The sequence below is a fragment of the Phyllobates terribilis genome, unplaced genomic scaffold, assembly GCF_046119375.1.
Source record: "Phyllobates terribilis strain yellow unplaced genomic scaffold, ASM4611937v1 Scaffold_2__4_contigs__length_985480577, whole genome shotgun sequence".
Lineage (NCBI taxonomy): Eukaryota > Metazoa > Chordata > Amphibia > Anura > Dendrobatidae > Phyllobates > Phyllobates terribilis.
This window is the reverse complement of record NW_027362762.1, coordinates 122,111,497-122,126,020: the sequence shown is the minus strand read 5'-3', so window position 1 is coordinate 122,126,020 and position 14,524 is coordinate 122,111,497.

Sequence of the window (14,524 nt, the reverse complement as noted above, 5' to 3'; positions counted from 1 at the left end):
TATGTCTTGTAGGATATGTTTCTGTAACAAAAGGAGTGGTTCGGCTACACAGTTATAGGGCATACAGTGAGTGCAATGCCTACCAAAAATTTCGAGCCACTCCAATGCCCCATGGAAATGACATGGTGGTCAGAGGGCGTTAACTAAACCTTTATTTCGATTTATAGCAACTGGGTCTCCCGTGCACTGTTGGCCTAAGCAGTGAATGGAAGGCTTTCCAAAAATTATGAGGAACTGCAATGCCCCTTACAAGAGCCATGTGTGGCACCCCAGGGGTCTGGTCACCACAGTAATAGAGATATTATGTCGGAGAGCAAGTGGGAGGTTTCCTGGTCAGGATCCCTTAAACATGCAACATCCTCCTGCGCCAATCCTGGGAGGGGAGAATTCTGCCCTTATAAACTGGATCTGGGGCGGGGTTGAGTGAGTCAGAGAACAGTCAGAGTCAGAGTGAGAGCAAGGGAAAGTAACAGCAAGGAGCTCTGTAGGAGCTAGGAGCTAAAGACCAGGGTCTGGAAGCTGAGCAGAGCTCGCCCTGGCAGAAGACAATAGGAACCGGACACAGGAGTCCGAAGCTGTGAGGACTTATATATCCAGCAGCAGAAACCAGCCGGCAGGGGATTTCAGGTCCTCTGGCCATAGAAGCCCGGAGGCTCAGTCACAAGCAAGGGACCAGCACCGCCGTCGTGGAGCGGAGGCTAACAGAAGGCCCCAAGTCACCAGCCATACGGGTGAGCACTACACGGTACACTCAGGGACGTGGGCTACTTCTACCCGCTTACAGCAAGGTAGCCAGGAAGAGTGCAGACAGACGGGGAGGCCTACAACTCCACCTGGCCAGGGGAACTCCTGCTTGCTCACAGACTGACCAGGCCTCTTATGCTAGCCAGTACTCCCGGGAGTGTCTACCTTATAATCATCAGTAAAGACCCTGAACTGCACTGCAAAGACTCTGAGTCGTTCCTGCTGCGCTCGTGCACCATCACCCCCATCATCCACACTCACTGCCCTGAGGCTATACTCCTCCCGAGGGGAGTTATCCCATTCTATGCTGCGCGCACAACACCAGCCTCAGCGGTCTGCCTCGCAGCGGTGGTACTCCCTGACCGCAATCCACGGGTGGCGCAGTCGGACAATTAACCTCAAAACCTAAGAAATACTGCCACTGGTTTGACCAGCCTGAGCCACGGGACTGGGTCACCGCCACGGAGACTACAGACCCCAGAGACCCGGCACCGGGTATCCCACACACATGTACACACGGCCCAGGGGGCGCGTCACATGCAGTACAGCATATTACAAACATAAGTCCCATTATTGTGGAGTGAGTGTCCCATAGTATTTGCTTATGCCTTGCAAGCAAAAGCTGCCAAAAATTAGGACGGAGCAACTTGCAATGCCCCTTACAAGAGCCATGCAGTACAGCATATTACAAACATAAGTCCCATTATTGGGGAGTGGGTGTCCCATAGTATTTGCTTATGCCTTGCAAGCAAAAGCTGCCAAAAATTAGGACGGAGCAACATGCAATGTCCCTTACAAGAGCCATGCAGTACAGCATATTACAAACATAAGTCCCATTATTGGGGAGTGGGTCTCCCATAGTATTTGCTTATGCTTTCCCAGCAAAAGCTGCCAAAAATTAGGACGGAGCAACTTGCAAAGCACCTTACAAGAGCCATGCAGTACAGCATATTACAAACATAAGTCCCATTATTGGGGAGTGGGTGTCCCATGGTATTTGCTTATGCTTTCCCAGCAAAAGCTGCCAAAAATTAGGATGGAGCAACTTGCAATGCCCCTTACAAGAGCCATGCAGTACAGCATATTACAAACATAAGTCCCATTATTGGGGAGTGGGTCTCCCATAGTATTTGCTTATGCTTTCCCAGCAAAAGCTGCCAAAAATTAGGACGGAGCAACTTGCAATGCCCCTTACAAGAGCCATGCAGTACAGAATATTACAAACATAAGTCCTATTATTGGGGAGTGGGTCTCCCATAATATTTACTTATGCTTTCCCAGCAAAAGCTGCCAAAAATTAGGACAGAGCAACTTGCAATGCCCCTTACAAGAGCCATGCAGTACAGCATATTACAAACATAAGTCCCATTATTGGGGAGTGGGTGTCCCATGGTATTTGCTTATGCTTTCCCAGCAAAAGCTGCCAAAAATTAGGACGGAGCAACTTGCAATGCCCCTTACAAGAGCCATGCAGTACAGCATATTACAAACATAAGTCCCATTATTGGGGAGTGGGTTTCCCATAGTATTTGCTTATGCTTTCCCAGCAAAAGCTGCCAAAAATTAGGACGGAGCAACTTGCAATGCCCCTTACAAGAGCCATGCAGTACAGCATATTACAAACATAAGTCCCATTATTGGGGAGTGGGTGTCCCATGGTATTTGCTTATGCTTTCCCAGCAACAGCTGCCAAAAATTAGGACGGAGCAACTTGCAATGCCCCTTACAAGAGCCATGCAGTACAGCATATTACAAACATAAGTCCCATTATTGGGGAGTGGGTTTCCCATAGTATTTGCTTATGCTTTCCCAGCAAAAGCTGCCAAAAATTAGGACGGAGCAACTTGCAATGCCCCTTACAAGAGCCATGCAGTACAGCATATTACAAACATAAGTCCCATTATTGGGGAGTGGGTGTCCCATGGTATTTGCTTATGCTTTCCCAGCAAAAGCTGCCAAAAATTAGGACGGAGGAACTAGCAATGCTGGCACCCTGGTGGTATAGTGGTGGTGGAGGCTGAGGATAAGGAGAAGAAGATTAAACAGCCGAAACGAGGAAGCGTATACCCATGTGTGGGTGTGAAGCGGTGCATGTGAATACACCCCCCGAAATAACACAGTGGATTTGACTTTATGTTACTCTGTTGTCATTTGGTGGTGATGAGAAGTCTGGCCCAATCCAGCCCTTGTTCATTTTGATAAGGGTCAGCTTGTCAGCATTGTCAGTTGACAGGCGAGTGCGCTTATCAGTTAGAATTCCCCCAGCGGCACTAAAAACACGCTCCGATAACACGCTAGCGGCAGGGCAGGCCAGGACCTCCAAGGCGTACAGAGCGAGTTCATTCCAAGTGTCCAGCTTGGATACCCAATAACTAAAAGGCACAGAGGAATCACGGAGGACGCTGGTACGATCGGCAAGGTACTCCCTCACCATCTTTTGAAACTTTCCACTCCTTGTGAGAGTACCCCGCGCCTCAGGGCCTGTAAGCTGGGCGGGTGTCAGAAACTGTCCCAGAATGTTGACAGTGTTCCCCTGCCTCTGCTGGATTGGAGTTGCATCTCTCTCGCCTGTACGCCTTGGTTGGGCAACAAACTGTGACCTCTGCCGCTAGCGTGTGCAGATGGGAATTTTTTTAAGAGTTCTGCAGCAAGGGCCTTCTGGTATTGCCCCATTTTTGTAGACCTCTCCACCTCAGGAATAAGAGAGTGAAAGTTCTCCTTGTAGCGGGGGTCTACAAGTGTCACCAACCAGTAATGACTGTCACCCAACATTTTGACAACGCGAGGGTCACGGTTAAGGCAGCGTAACATAAAGTCAGCCATGCGTGCCAGACTGGTAACGGGCAAGATTTCCGTGTCCTCACCAAGATGACGACTGACCATGCTCTCCTCCTCCTCCTCCTCCTCTTCCTCCTCCCCCCTGTCCTCAGGCCACCCACGCTGAACCGACGGTGTGACACTTGTACAGGTACTTCCGTCTACAATGTATGATAGCAGCTCCTGTTCTTCCTCCTCCTCCTCCACCTCCTCCTCTCCCTCATTGTCCCACAAGGCACGTTAAGATGAGATGAGGCTGGGCTGTGTGTAATCGCCCGCTACGGCTTCTTGATCCATCTCATCATACTCTGGCTGCAATGCCTCCTCTTTAATTCTCTGCAGAGAGCATTGCAAAAGACAGACAAGTGGGATGCTGACACTAATGATGGCGTCATCGCCACTCACCATCTTGGTGGCCTCCTCAAAGTTTGTCAGGATGGTACATATGTCAGACATCCAGGTCCACTCCTGAGGTCTTATGTGTGGAGTCTGACCTGAATATCGACGGCCTTGTTGCAGCTGGTACTCCACAACTGCTCTCTTCTGCTCACAAATCCTTTGCAACATGTCGAGGGTAGAGTTCCAACGTGTGGGGACATCACACACCAGTCGGTGTGCCGGAAGCTGCAAACGCTGCTGCAACACAGCAAGGGCGGCGGAAGCTGTAGCCGACTTGCGAAAATGAGCTGACAGGCGGCGTACTTTCACGAGCATATCTGGCAACTCGGGGTACGATTTAAGAAACCGCTGAACCACGAGGTTAAGCACATGAGCCAGGCATGGTACGTGTGTGATCTCACCTCGCCTCAGAGCCGCCACCAGGTTACGGCCATTGTCACACACGACCATGCCGGGATGTAGGTTCAGCGGTCTCAGCCACAGATCTGCCTGCTCTTTCACAGCTGTCCACAACTCACAAGCAGTGTGAGGTTTATCACCTAAGCTTATGAGTTTCAGCACAGCCTGTTGCCGCTTGTCGGAGGCAGTACTGCAATGCTTCCAGCTTGTAACTGATGTGGTGATATCTGAAATGGAGGCTGAACATGAGGAGGAGGAGGAGGATGCGCAGGAGCTGTATACTGTGGGGGCAACTCTGACTGACATAGGGCCCGCAATCCTCGGTGTGGGGAGGATGTGTTCCGTCCCAAGGTCCGACTGGGTCCCGGCTTCCACTATGTTTACCCAGTGTGCCGTCAGAGAGATGTACCGTCCCTGGCCATAAGCACTTGTCCACGTGTCCGTTGTCAGGTGGACTCTCCCAGTAACTGCGTTGTTGAGGGCACGGCAGATGCTTTGGGACTTGTGCTTGTGTAGTGCGGGGATGGCACACCGGGCAAAATAGTGTCGGCTGGGGATCGAGTACCGAGGGATGGCCACCGCCATAAGATTGCGGAAGGATTCCGTCTCCACCAGCCTAAAAGGCAGCATTTCCAATGCAAGCAGTCGTGAAATGTGCGAATTTAGGACTGTGGCCTGTGGGGCGTTAGCTGCGAATTTCCGCTTTCGTTCAAAGGTCTGGGATATGGACAATTGAACGCTGCGGTGGGACGTGGATATGGACGTTGATGCTGTTTCTTGAGAAACTGCCATAACAAGTGAAGACTGAGAGGAGGGGGCATCTTTACATGCAGTATGGACAGGGGATTGCCTTGCACACACAACAGGGGGTTCTATTGCACGCACAACAGTGGAAGAAGCAGTGGTGACACCCGCTGACACTGGTCGTGGACCCTGGGTTCCGCCCCACAAAGTCGGGTGCTTTGCTGCCATGTGCCTGATCATGCTGGTGGTGGTCAGGCTGGTAGTTGTGTCACCCCTGCTGATGCTGGCATGGCAGGTGGAACATATGGCCTTTTTGGGGTTATCAGCAGAGTCTTTAAAAAAATTCCAGACTCTGGAAGACCTACCGCTTGTACTGGCAACGTCCCTCGTGTTGGTGTTACGGGGAACGGTTGCCTGCCTTCTGTCTGCGGCCACCACACTGCTTCTTCCTGCCTGTTGGGGTACTCTGCCTCCCTCCCCCTGTGTGCTGCTGGCCTCACTCTGCATGTTCTCCTTCCACGTTGGGTCAGTTACTAGATCATCCACCACCTCCTCCTCTTCCACTTGCGCACCACGATCCTCCTCCTCACTTCCTGGCAATTGTGTCTCGTCATCGTCCACCTCTTGTGACAGATTGCCAACGTCGACTTCCTGTGGCCGTGGCTGTTCAAATATTTGGGCATCGCAACATGGGATCTCCTCTTCCACCACTTCAAGCGTATCAGGCGAGGGGCCCAAATATGGAAATGGACCAGTGAACAGCTCTTCAGAGTGTCCAAGTGTGGGATCACTTGCTGTCTGACGACACTCGGCATGGTGGGAGGAAGGAGCATCAGGGTGAGGAGGAGTATGCGGTCGAGACTCACGGCTACTAAGAGTTGACCGTGTGGAAGACAGACCGGAGGTGGTGGTGCCCAGGTAACTGGAAGTATTGTCTGCTATCCAATTAATAACCTGTTCACACTGATCAGTTCTCAATACTGGTGTTGTTCTGTGCTTCCCTAGTAATTCGGTCAAGAAGTGTGAGCGAGAAGATGTGGCTGTTGGTTGTGGCACATTTTCACCTTGGCCACGGCCCCGTCCTCTGCACGAACCATCACCAGAACGTCCACTTCCACGTCCCTTGCCACGCGCCTTGCCCATTGTAAATGAAGTAAAATAGCTTACACTTGCACTATCAATGGAAAAAGGGTAATAAAGAGTAGATTAGAACCGTGGAAGAGGAAAACCACAGTTATTGTTTACTGGGGTATGCCACACTTTTTTAAATAGAGATATTTGCGGCTGAACAGTGAGATACACACTCAAACTGCTTTTTTTTTAGATACCAAAAGCCCAAAACTGGATAGTACAGCGATTTGACCCGTGGAACTGCGAAACCACACTGGGATGTCGGGCCTACACAACACTATTTTCAACAGATATATTTTTGTGTCACAACAGTCAGGAGACACTACTGTTTTTCTTTACGGAAAAAACTACCAAAACCTGAATAATAGAGATTTTTTACCGTGGAACAGCAAAACCACAGTTATAATTTACTGGTGTATACCAGGCTTTTTAAAATATATATATATTTGCGGCTGAACAGTGAGCGACACACTCAAACTGTTTTTTTTAGATACAAATGGCCCAAAAGTGGATAATACAGAGGTTTGTACCGTGGAACTGCAAAACCACACTTGTATTTCTCGGGCCTACACCAGACTATTTTCAACAGATATATTTGTGTCTGAAAAATCAGGGAGACACTATTTTTTTTTTTACAGCAAAAAATGCAAAAAGCAGGATAATAGAGATTTTTTACCGTGGAACAGCAAAAGCACACTTCTGTGTCTCTGGCCTACACCAGACTATTTTCAACAGATATATTTGTGTCTGAAAAATCAGGGAGACACTTATTATTTTTATATAGCAAAAAATGTCAAAAACAGGATAATAGAGATGTTTTACCGTGGAACATCAAAACCACAGTAATAATTTACTGGTGTATACCAGGCTTTTTAAAATATATATATATTTGCGGCTGAACAGTGAGTGACACACTCAAACTGTTTTTTTTAGATACAAATGGCCCATAGAACTGCAAAACCACACTTCTATTTCTCTGGCCTACACCAGACTATTTTCAACAGATATATTTGTGTCTGAAAAATCAGAGGCACACTTTTTTTTTGGGGGGGGGGGGGGGCACCAAAAGGTTAATAAGATGGGTATTTGTACATTGTGAAGGAGGAAAAAAAAAGAGGATTTAGATTAAAAAAAGGATTTTTCCTGGCCCCCGGGACCTGGAGCTAAGTCCAGCAATTTCAGCAACAGGAGCAGCACACAGGACTGTAATGCAGCGTTTGCTGGTATAACCACTGCGTCTCCTATACAGCCTGCCTGCCTGCCTGCCTGATATACCTGGGATGGATATTAGTCCTGAGAAGGACTGTTTGTTTGATCTGGCAGCCTTTACAGACCTTACACTAACTATTTTGCAGGATATATCTCTCCCTAAATCAGCAGCGCTGTCCCTACACTGTCTGATCCGGAGCGACTGTGTCCAAGATGGCGGCGCCCGGTTTTAAATACTCGAGGTGACGCTGTGCGGCCAGCCAATCACTGTAATGCCCACAAACAACATGGCTGCGGCATTACAGTGACTGGCTGGCAATCCCTGCATGTTCATTGGCTCTGTAAAGAGCGCCAAACATGCAGGGCGGAGACCCGAGCTCCCGCCCGAGTAACCCGGAAATGCTCGGTGCTCGCCGAACATCCCGAGTAGCGTGATGCTCGGGCGAGTACCGAGCAGTGTCGAGCATGTTCGCTCAACACTAGTCAACTTTAGTGATTTTTAGACGCCGCCGTACTTCCTGCTGGGTTAAGTAAGTGACATTTACTGGAGAATTTTTGTTATCACTAATCATGTTTTCTGTCATGCGATTTTCTTGTGTAAATACGGTTGAAAAAAAATCATTTAGCATATTGGCTTTTTCCTCATCCTCATCCACCATTTCACCCAGACTATTTTTGAGGAGGCCAACACTATCATTTTTTAGTTTTTTACTATTTATGTAGTTAAAGAATAATTTGGGGTTATTTTTACTTTCTCTGGCAATGATTCTCTCTGCCTCAATCTTTGCTGCCTTGATTTGTTTTTTACATAGTTTATTTAATTTTCTATATTTATTTAATGCCTCATCACTACCTACTTGCTTTAGTTCTCTAAATGCTTTCTTTTTGTCACTCTCCATCTTCTCCATTGTGTCAGTCTGAGGAAATCGGACTGCACTCAGATATCATCCAAGTGCAGTCCGATGTTTCCCACGCACTCATTGACTTGAATGGCCGAGTGTGATTCGAATATTGGATCAAACTCGGGTATGCAGCGATTTTGCTTCTTGAAAGACTTTATCAGAGGAAAAAATCGAACATGTGCACGGCCCTATAGAATAACATTGATTCTAGTACAATCCGATGTTTCATCGGATCACACTTGGACCGATAATACAGTCGCCTGCACGAGCCATAAACCTTAGAGATCAATGATAGAATTAAAAAGAGATAAACTTACAAAGTTTATCTTTCAAAGAACACAAGGTCTAATTTACTTCTGACTTTTTCCATGTTCAAAAAGACTCAAATGGTGAAAAAACATACACTCTATGGCTGGTATGTAGCGGACTTTTTATGGGAATACAGATCTAAGAGGTCTGAACTGAATTACATTATAATGGGGTATTAGGTTTCTCCAAGGGTGGCGTGAGAGTTGAGATAAATTAGGTAACTAAAAAAAAATAGATATACTGTATGTGTATGAAAATATTGTATGTGTATGAAAAATAAAAGAGGAATTTTAACAGGAAGGGATTATTTTCATTTGCAGTAGTTACTAATGTTCATTTGCCAAGTAAGTTTCCTAATTACAATGATCAGGCGGTCGTTAGCTTAAACTTTTGCTCTCAGGATCATGCGAAAAATACTTCTCAGGGAAGTTTGACCTTACTACTGCAAGATATTATGCAGAATGCGGAATTAATGACATCCACAAACGTCTTCCTATCATAAAGGGTAGCCATATAAGAAGAGGCAATGCAGGGTTCTCGGGTGGAAGCTTCCAATTCTAAATAAGTCACTCAGTCAACTATTTTATGAATGTTCTGTTAGCTACTATGTAAAAAATACTAAACTTCAGGAAGACTCATTTTTATTGACTAAGAGATAAATATCATAAATTGGGACAAAGTCCATAAAAATAGAAGTACACTTGTTAAATGGGACATTTTTTAAAGAATCTTAAATAGATTCTGGGAAAAATATTTACTTTTTGGAGAAAAAGAGTACATAACAGCAAGAAAACCAATTTGGTTAAATAAAACTCAGAAGAGCCGGTAAATTATAAAATGAAAATGCTTAAAATACTAAAGCAGGAAGGCAGTGACAAAGCATTAAAAAGGAAAAACAGAATGCATTGTCTAAAATACAAATAAAAGCTGAAAATATTAAAATACAGAGGAGTTTTGACAAGTAAAATAAAATAATCCAAAAATATGTTTGTTTGACTACATAAATAAGAAATTGAAAACAGAAAGTTATGGCCCTCTCAGAAATTTTTTTAGTATAGCAGCAGAAGAGGATGAAAAAAGCCCAATCTGTTAAATTTCTTTACTACTGTATTTACACAGTTAAATCCAATGATGGATGACATGATTAGGAATAAAATAAAGTACCCTTTAAACTTAATGGGTTATTAGTGTTGAGCGAATTTGTTTGGCATTTCAAATTCGGGTTCATATTCGGGGTTCGGGATGTTACCTGCGTGACAGCGTGGCAAATCAAGGATGTTCGTGGGCGGTGCCGATTTTTTGGCACGAACAAGCTGGAACCCCGAACACGAACCCGAATTTGAAATGCCAAACAAATTCGCTCAACACTAGTTGTTATGACTCTGCATTTTGTTTTGCATCTGTGTATTTTACCAGCAATATCTTTTTTCACTGTTAAACTGACAAGACCATATGAGGTTTTGCTTTACATGTGCAGGGCAGCATTTTAATATTTCTTTGTGCTGTCAGGTGAACACACGAGCTAAAGGTGATGCATTGGGCAGGACTTGCCAGATTGCCTATGGAACAGCGAGGATCAGGACCACAACGTAAGCTGGACAAGCAGGTGAGGACACACTAAAAGACACAGAGTTTAGAGTTTAGTTGTGCTTACAAAAGATGAAGGGTTAATCAGAAAACAAATGAATCCCCAACAGTGTCACCAGCAAAGCACCCCCATACCATCACACCTCCTCCTCCATGCTTCACGTTGGGAACCAGGCATGTAGAGTCCATCCGTTCACCTTTTCTGCGTCGCATAAAGACATGCTGGTTGGAACCAAAGATCTCAAATTTGGACTCATAGACCAAAGCACAGATTTCCACTGGTCTAATGTCCATTCCTTGTGTTCTTTAGCCCAAACAAGTCTCTTCTGCTTGTTGCCTGTCCTTAGCAGTGGTTTCCTAGCAGCTATTTTACCATGAAGGCCTGCTGCACAAAGTCTCCTCTTAACAGTTGTTGAAGAGATGTGTCTGCTGCTAGAACTCTGTGTTGCATTGACCTAGTCTCTAATCTGAGCTGCTGTTAACCTGCGATTTCTGAGGCTGGTGACTCGGATAAACTTATCCTCAGAAGCAGAGGTGACTCTTGGTCTTCCTTTCCTGGGGCGGTCCTCATGTGAGCCAGTTTCTTTGTAGCGCTTGATGGTTTTTGCAATTGCACTTGGGAACACTTTCAAAGTTTTCCCAATTTTTCGGACTGACTGACCTTCATTTCTTAAAGTAATGATGGCCTCTCGTTTTTCTTTACTTAGCTGCTTTTTTCTTGCCATGATACAAATTCTAACAGTCTATTCAGTAGGACTATCAGCTGTGTATCCACCAGACTTCTGCACAACACAACTGATGGTCCAAACCCCATTTATAAGGCAAGAAATCCCACTTATTAAACCTGACAGGGCACACCTGTGAAGTGAAAACCATTTCCGGTGACTACCTCTTGAAGCTCATCAAGAGAATGCCAAGAGTGTGCAAAGCAGTCATCAAAGCAAAAGGTGGCTACTTTGAAGAGCCTAGAATATAAGACATATTTTCAGTTGTTTCACACTTTTTTGTTAAGTATATAATTCTACATGTGTTAATTCATAGTTTTGATGCCTTCAGTGTGAATGTACAATTTTCATAGTCATGAAAATACAGAAAAATCTTTAAATGAGAAGGTGTGTCCAAACCTTTGGTCTGTACTGTACATTTATTAATAAAATAGATACATTGTGATGTAGTTGCATTTGAAGTGTGAACAAATCCAGATAACAGTTCATCATTAGGGATGAGCGGACCAGAACTTAAAAGTTCTAAACACCGAACACAGACTTTCCCCAGAAGTCTGTTGCAATGTTATAGAGAGAGAGAGAGAATTTTCCTGTTAAAAAGTTTGGGTCCCCATTGTTTTCAATGGGGTTCGGGTTCTGATTCAAGTTTGGGTACAGTTCTGGTACCCGAACCGAACTTTGGAATAAAGTTTGAGTGGGGTACCAGAACCAAAACTTCCACATGTCCACTCATCCCTATTCATTATGCTTACAGCAGAAGAAGGCTTAATTGGTAGGTCCAAGCCAAAAAGTAGATGTCTGTTGTAGAAACCACAGGAGTTTGCGGAGATGATTGCAGCTGAGAGAACTGGATGGTGGCAAACTTCAAAGCAAATGGTAAATGAACACAAAACTTAATCAATACTCAGACATACATGAGTGTCTAAGTCAGACTTAAAAGGCCTTGATTGATGTCAAAGAAGTTTGTCAGGCAACTTTTGAAACCCAATAAAGAACACAGGTAAAGGCAGCAGCAATAAGGGGAGGAAGCACAGCCTGGCTATAGAGCTGAGACAGTTGTGTAACACATATAAAATACTATATAATTTAAATAACTTTTGGGCACAAAAATAGAAAATTACTTTTTGATATTTTTTACACTGTCATATTGTTTCACATTAAATATCACGTCAAGCTATTTCTTAATGTTATAAAAGTCACGTGGATACCTGTTAACTATCATTTTTTGTTTTTAGGTATGTTTGAATGTGAATTTTTTGCATCTTTTTTTTTTATATAATCTAGTTTTTAACTGTAGCTGAGATATCCACATGATCTCCATTTACAGGGAAAACAGTCCCCAGCCATCAAAAGTCAATAGCTGAGCAGATCTGGGTTGGCTGTGCCATAGCAATGCCTAATGATCATCTGATCACCAAGTCCATTCAGCACTACTGTTTATCCTTCTATTTACTACATAGCTCATACTTTTTGAGACTTCCAGTGACCCAACCTACTCACTAGCAGATTAACTGCCAGCGGTCTCCAGAAAAATGGCGCCGGTGGCTGCGCATGCGCTGATTGGCATCTCGGCTCAATGGCCACCATACTGGTGCTATTTTGCTGATGACAACAAGGTTAATCTAAGCATGCGCTGCCTCCGGCGCCACTTTGTTGGGGATCACTGGAGGTTAATTAGAACATGCGCCGCCTCTGGCGCCATTTTGCTGGAGAACTCTGGGATATGAATGTGCGCAAGCACTTGCCCATGACAAGGGAGGCTCATACAAATGCACAGGGGCCACGGCAGAGCCGAAGACCCTATCCACGGTCCCGCCCCACAGTGCCCTCCCCAAGCATGAAAAGGCTATTACACCAAAACTTCTAAGGTGAATTAAACAAGAACCAGGCTACAGATTTTTTCACTACAGGTATCAATTAAATCAGTATAACAGGGCAACTATGAACATACCTTTTACTTTAACAGGTTGAATAGTAATGACAGGTTCTCTTTAAAGGAAATCTGTCAGCAGGAATTCATCTCCCAAATTATTTATATGAACATGTACTGTAGATCTTTCAAAGACAAGTCCAGCAATATTTTTACATGGCCATTTGATTCCTCCATTACAGAGAAATCAGCATTTGAAATTGATATGCAAGTGAGCCTGTAGATTTAAAACCTCTGTCACTCCGACTCTATTTCCCACTCAGTTCCTCCTGACTATATTTCTACAGAACCCCTGATTGTGTTCAAGTGTACCTAGAAGAACTGATACTGTTTTAAAGGCATAGGGCAGTCACACTAAATATTAATTTGATTTAGATTTCTCTTTTTTACTTCAGTTTGCATTTTGTTAATTGATAAAAATTAACTATAAACATTTCTATTTTTTAAAGCATTCTTACTTTGCAATATTTTTTGCATAGTACTTTAATACAAGTTGCATTATTTTTCCACTATTTTTAATATTTTTATTGTTCTTATTATTTTGTATTATTTTTAACAACAGGCTATTTATTATATAAGGAGTCAGTGATAGAAATTGTACAGCGATTCCAGTGTTTCACAGCTGAGATGTTTCCATTCTATGATAAAATTACTCCTCATGTGCGTGTCAGATCTGGAAAAGAATATTTTATTATGCAATCATTTAAGTAGCTAGAAATTTCAAGGCTTCAATCCAGTTGACCTTGTGTGGCCCAGAAGGCACTTGAGCTTGAAGTGATTATTCAGAACTGGAAAAATTCATAAAATTGTTAAGTGATTTTAACAGACATGACATTACATTCATTAAATTTAAACAACTTACGGTAATATTGTATTTCACAAAATAAGGTTAAAAGCAAATTGTAAATTAAAATAAACTAAATTCCTTGAAATATAGTATCATTCAAACTCAAACCTGAACTTTGCCAAAGTGTCTTCATCAGTGGCATCAGTGGTTTTGATCTTCATCGGAGTATCAGTAGTGTCTTCAGAATATGGTCCAATTTTCATCTGGTTTTCTCAGATGTGAAAAGTAAAAAATGTCACTCAAGCTTCTCCTATAAAACAGTCTGTGAAAAAGGACAACATATGGATGGCATCTGGGTGCAGTTCAATTTTTTCACGGACCCATCATCTTTCATGTGCAATTTTGATCAGACACTCAGATCAATATCGGATACTTCTCCATGATTTTGCATGGACCACTTGGTCTGACAAATTTTTTTTTAGATGTGAACAGCCCTATAGACCATCATAGGTATGATTGCTATCCATGATAAATATAGATAGTACTCGTACATGAAAAAGTGAAGTCTGAATGACTTCCATGGAGTGCAAATTTGACCCACTTCTTAATAATTTCTCTGTTTTAATGGAAAAATTTGGGTACATGGAAATTGTAAAAGTGCAGGATGCATAGCTGATTTCTGATATGTCAGAGGCATGTGCAGAAAGCTGTAAGGTGTGCAATAATATCACAAAGCTATAGTGCAGTGCAGAGGTTCCCAACTTTTCTGAGAGCCACATTCAGTTATTAGAGAGGGTCACAAGCCACATTCAGCTTGGAGAGAGAGTTGCGAGCCACATCC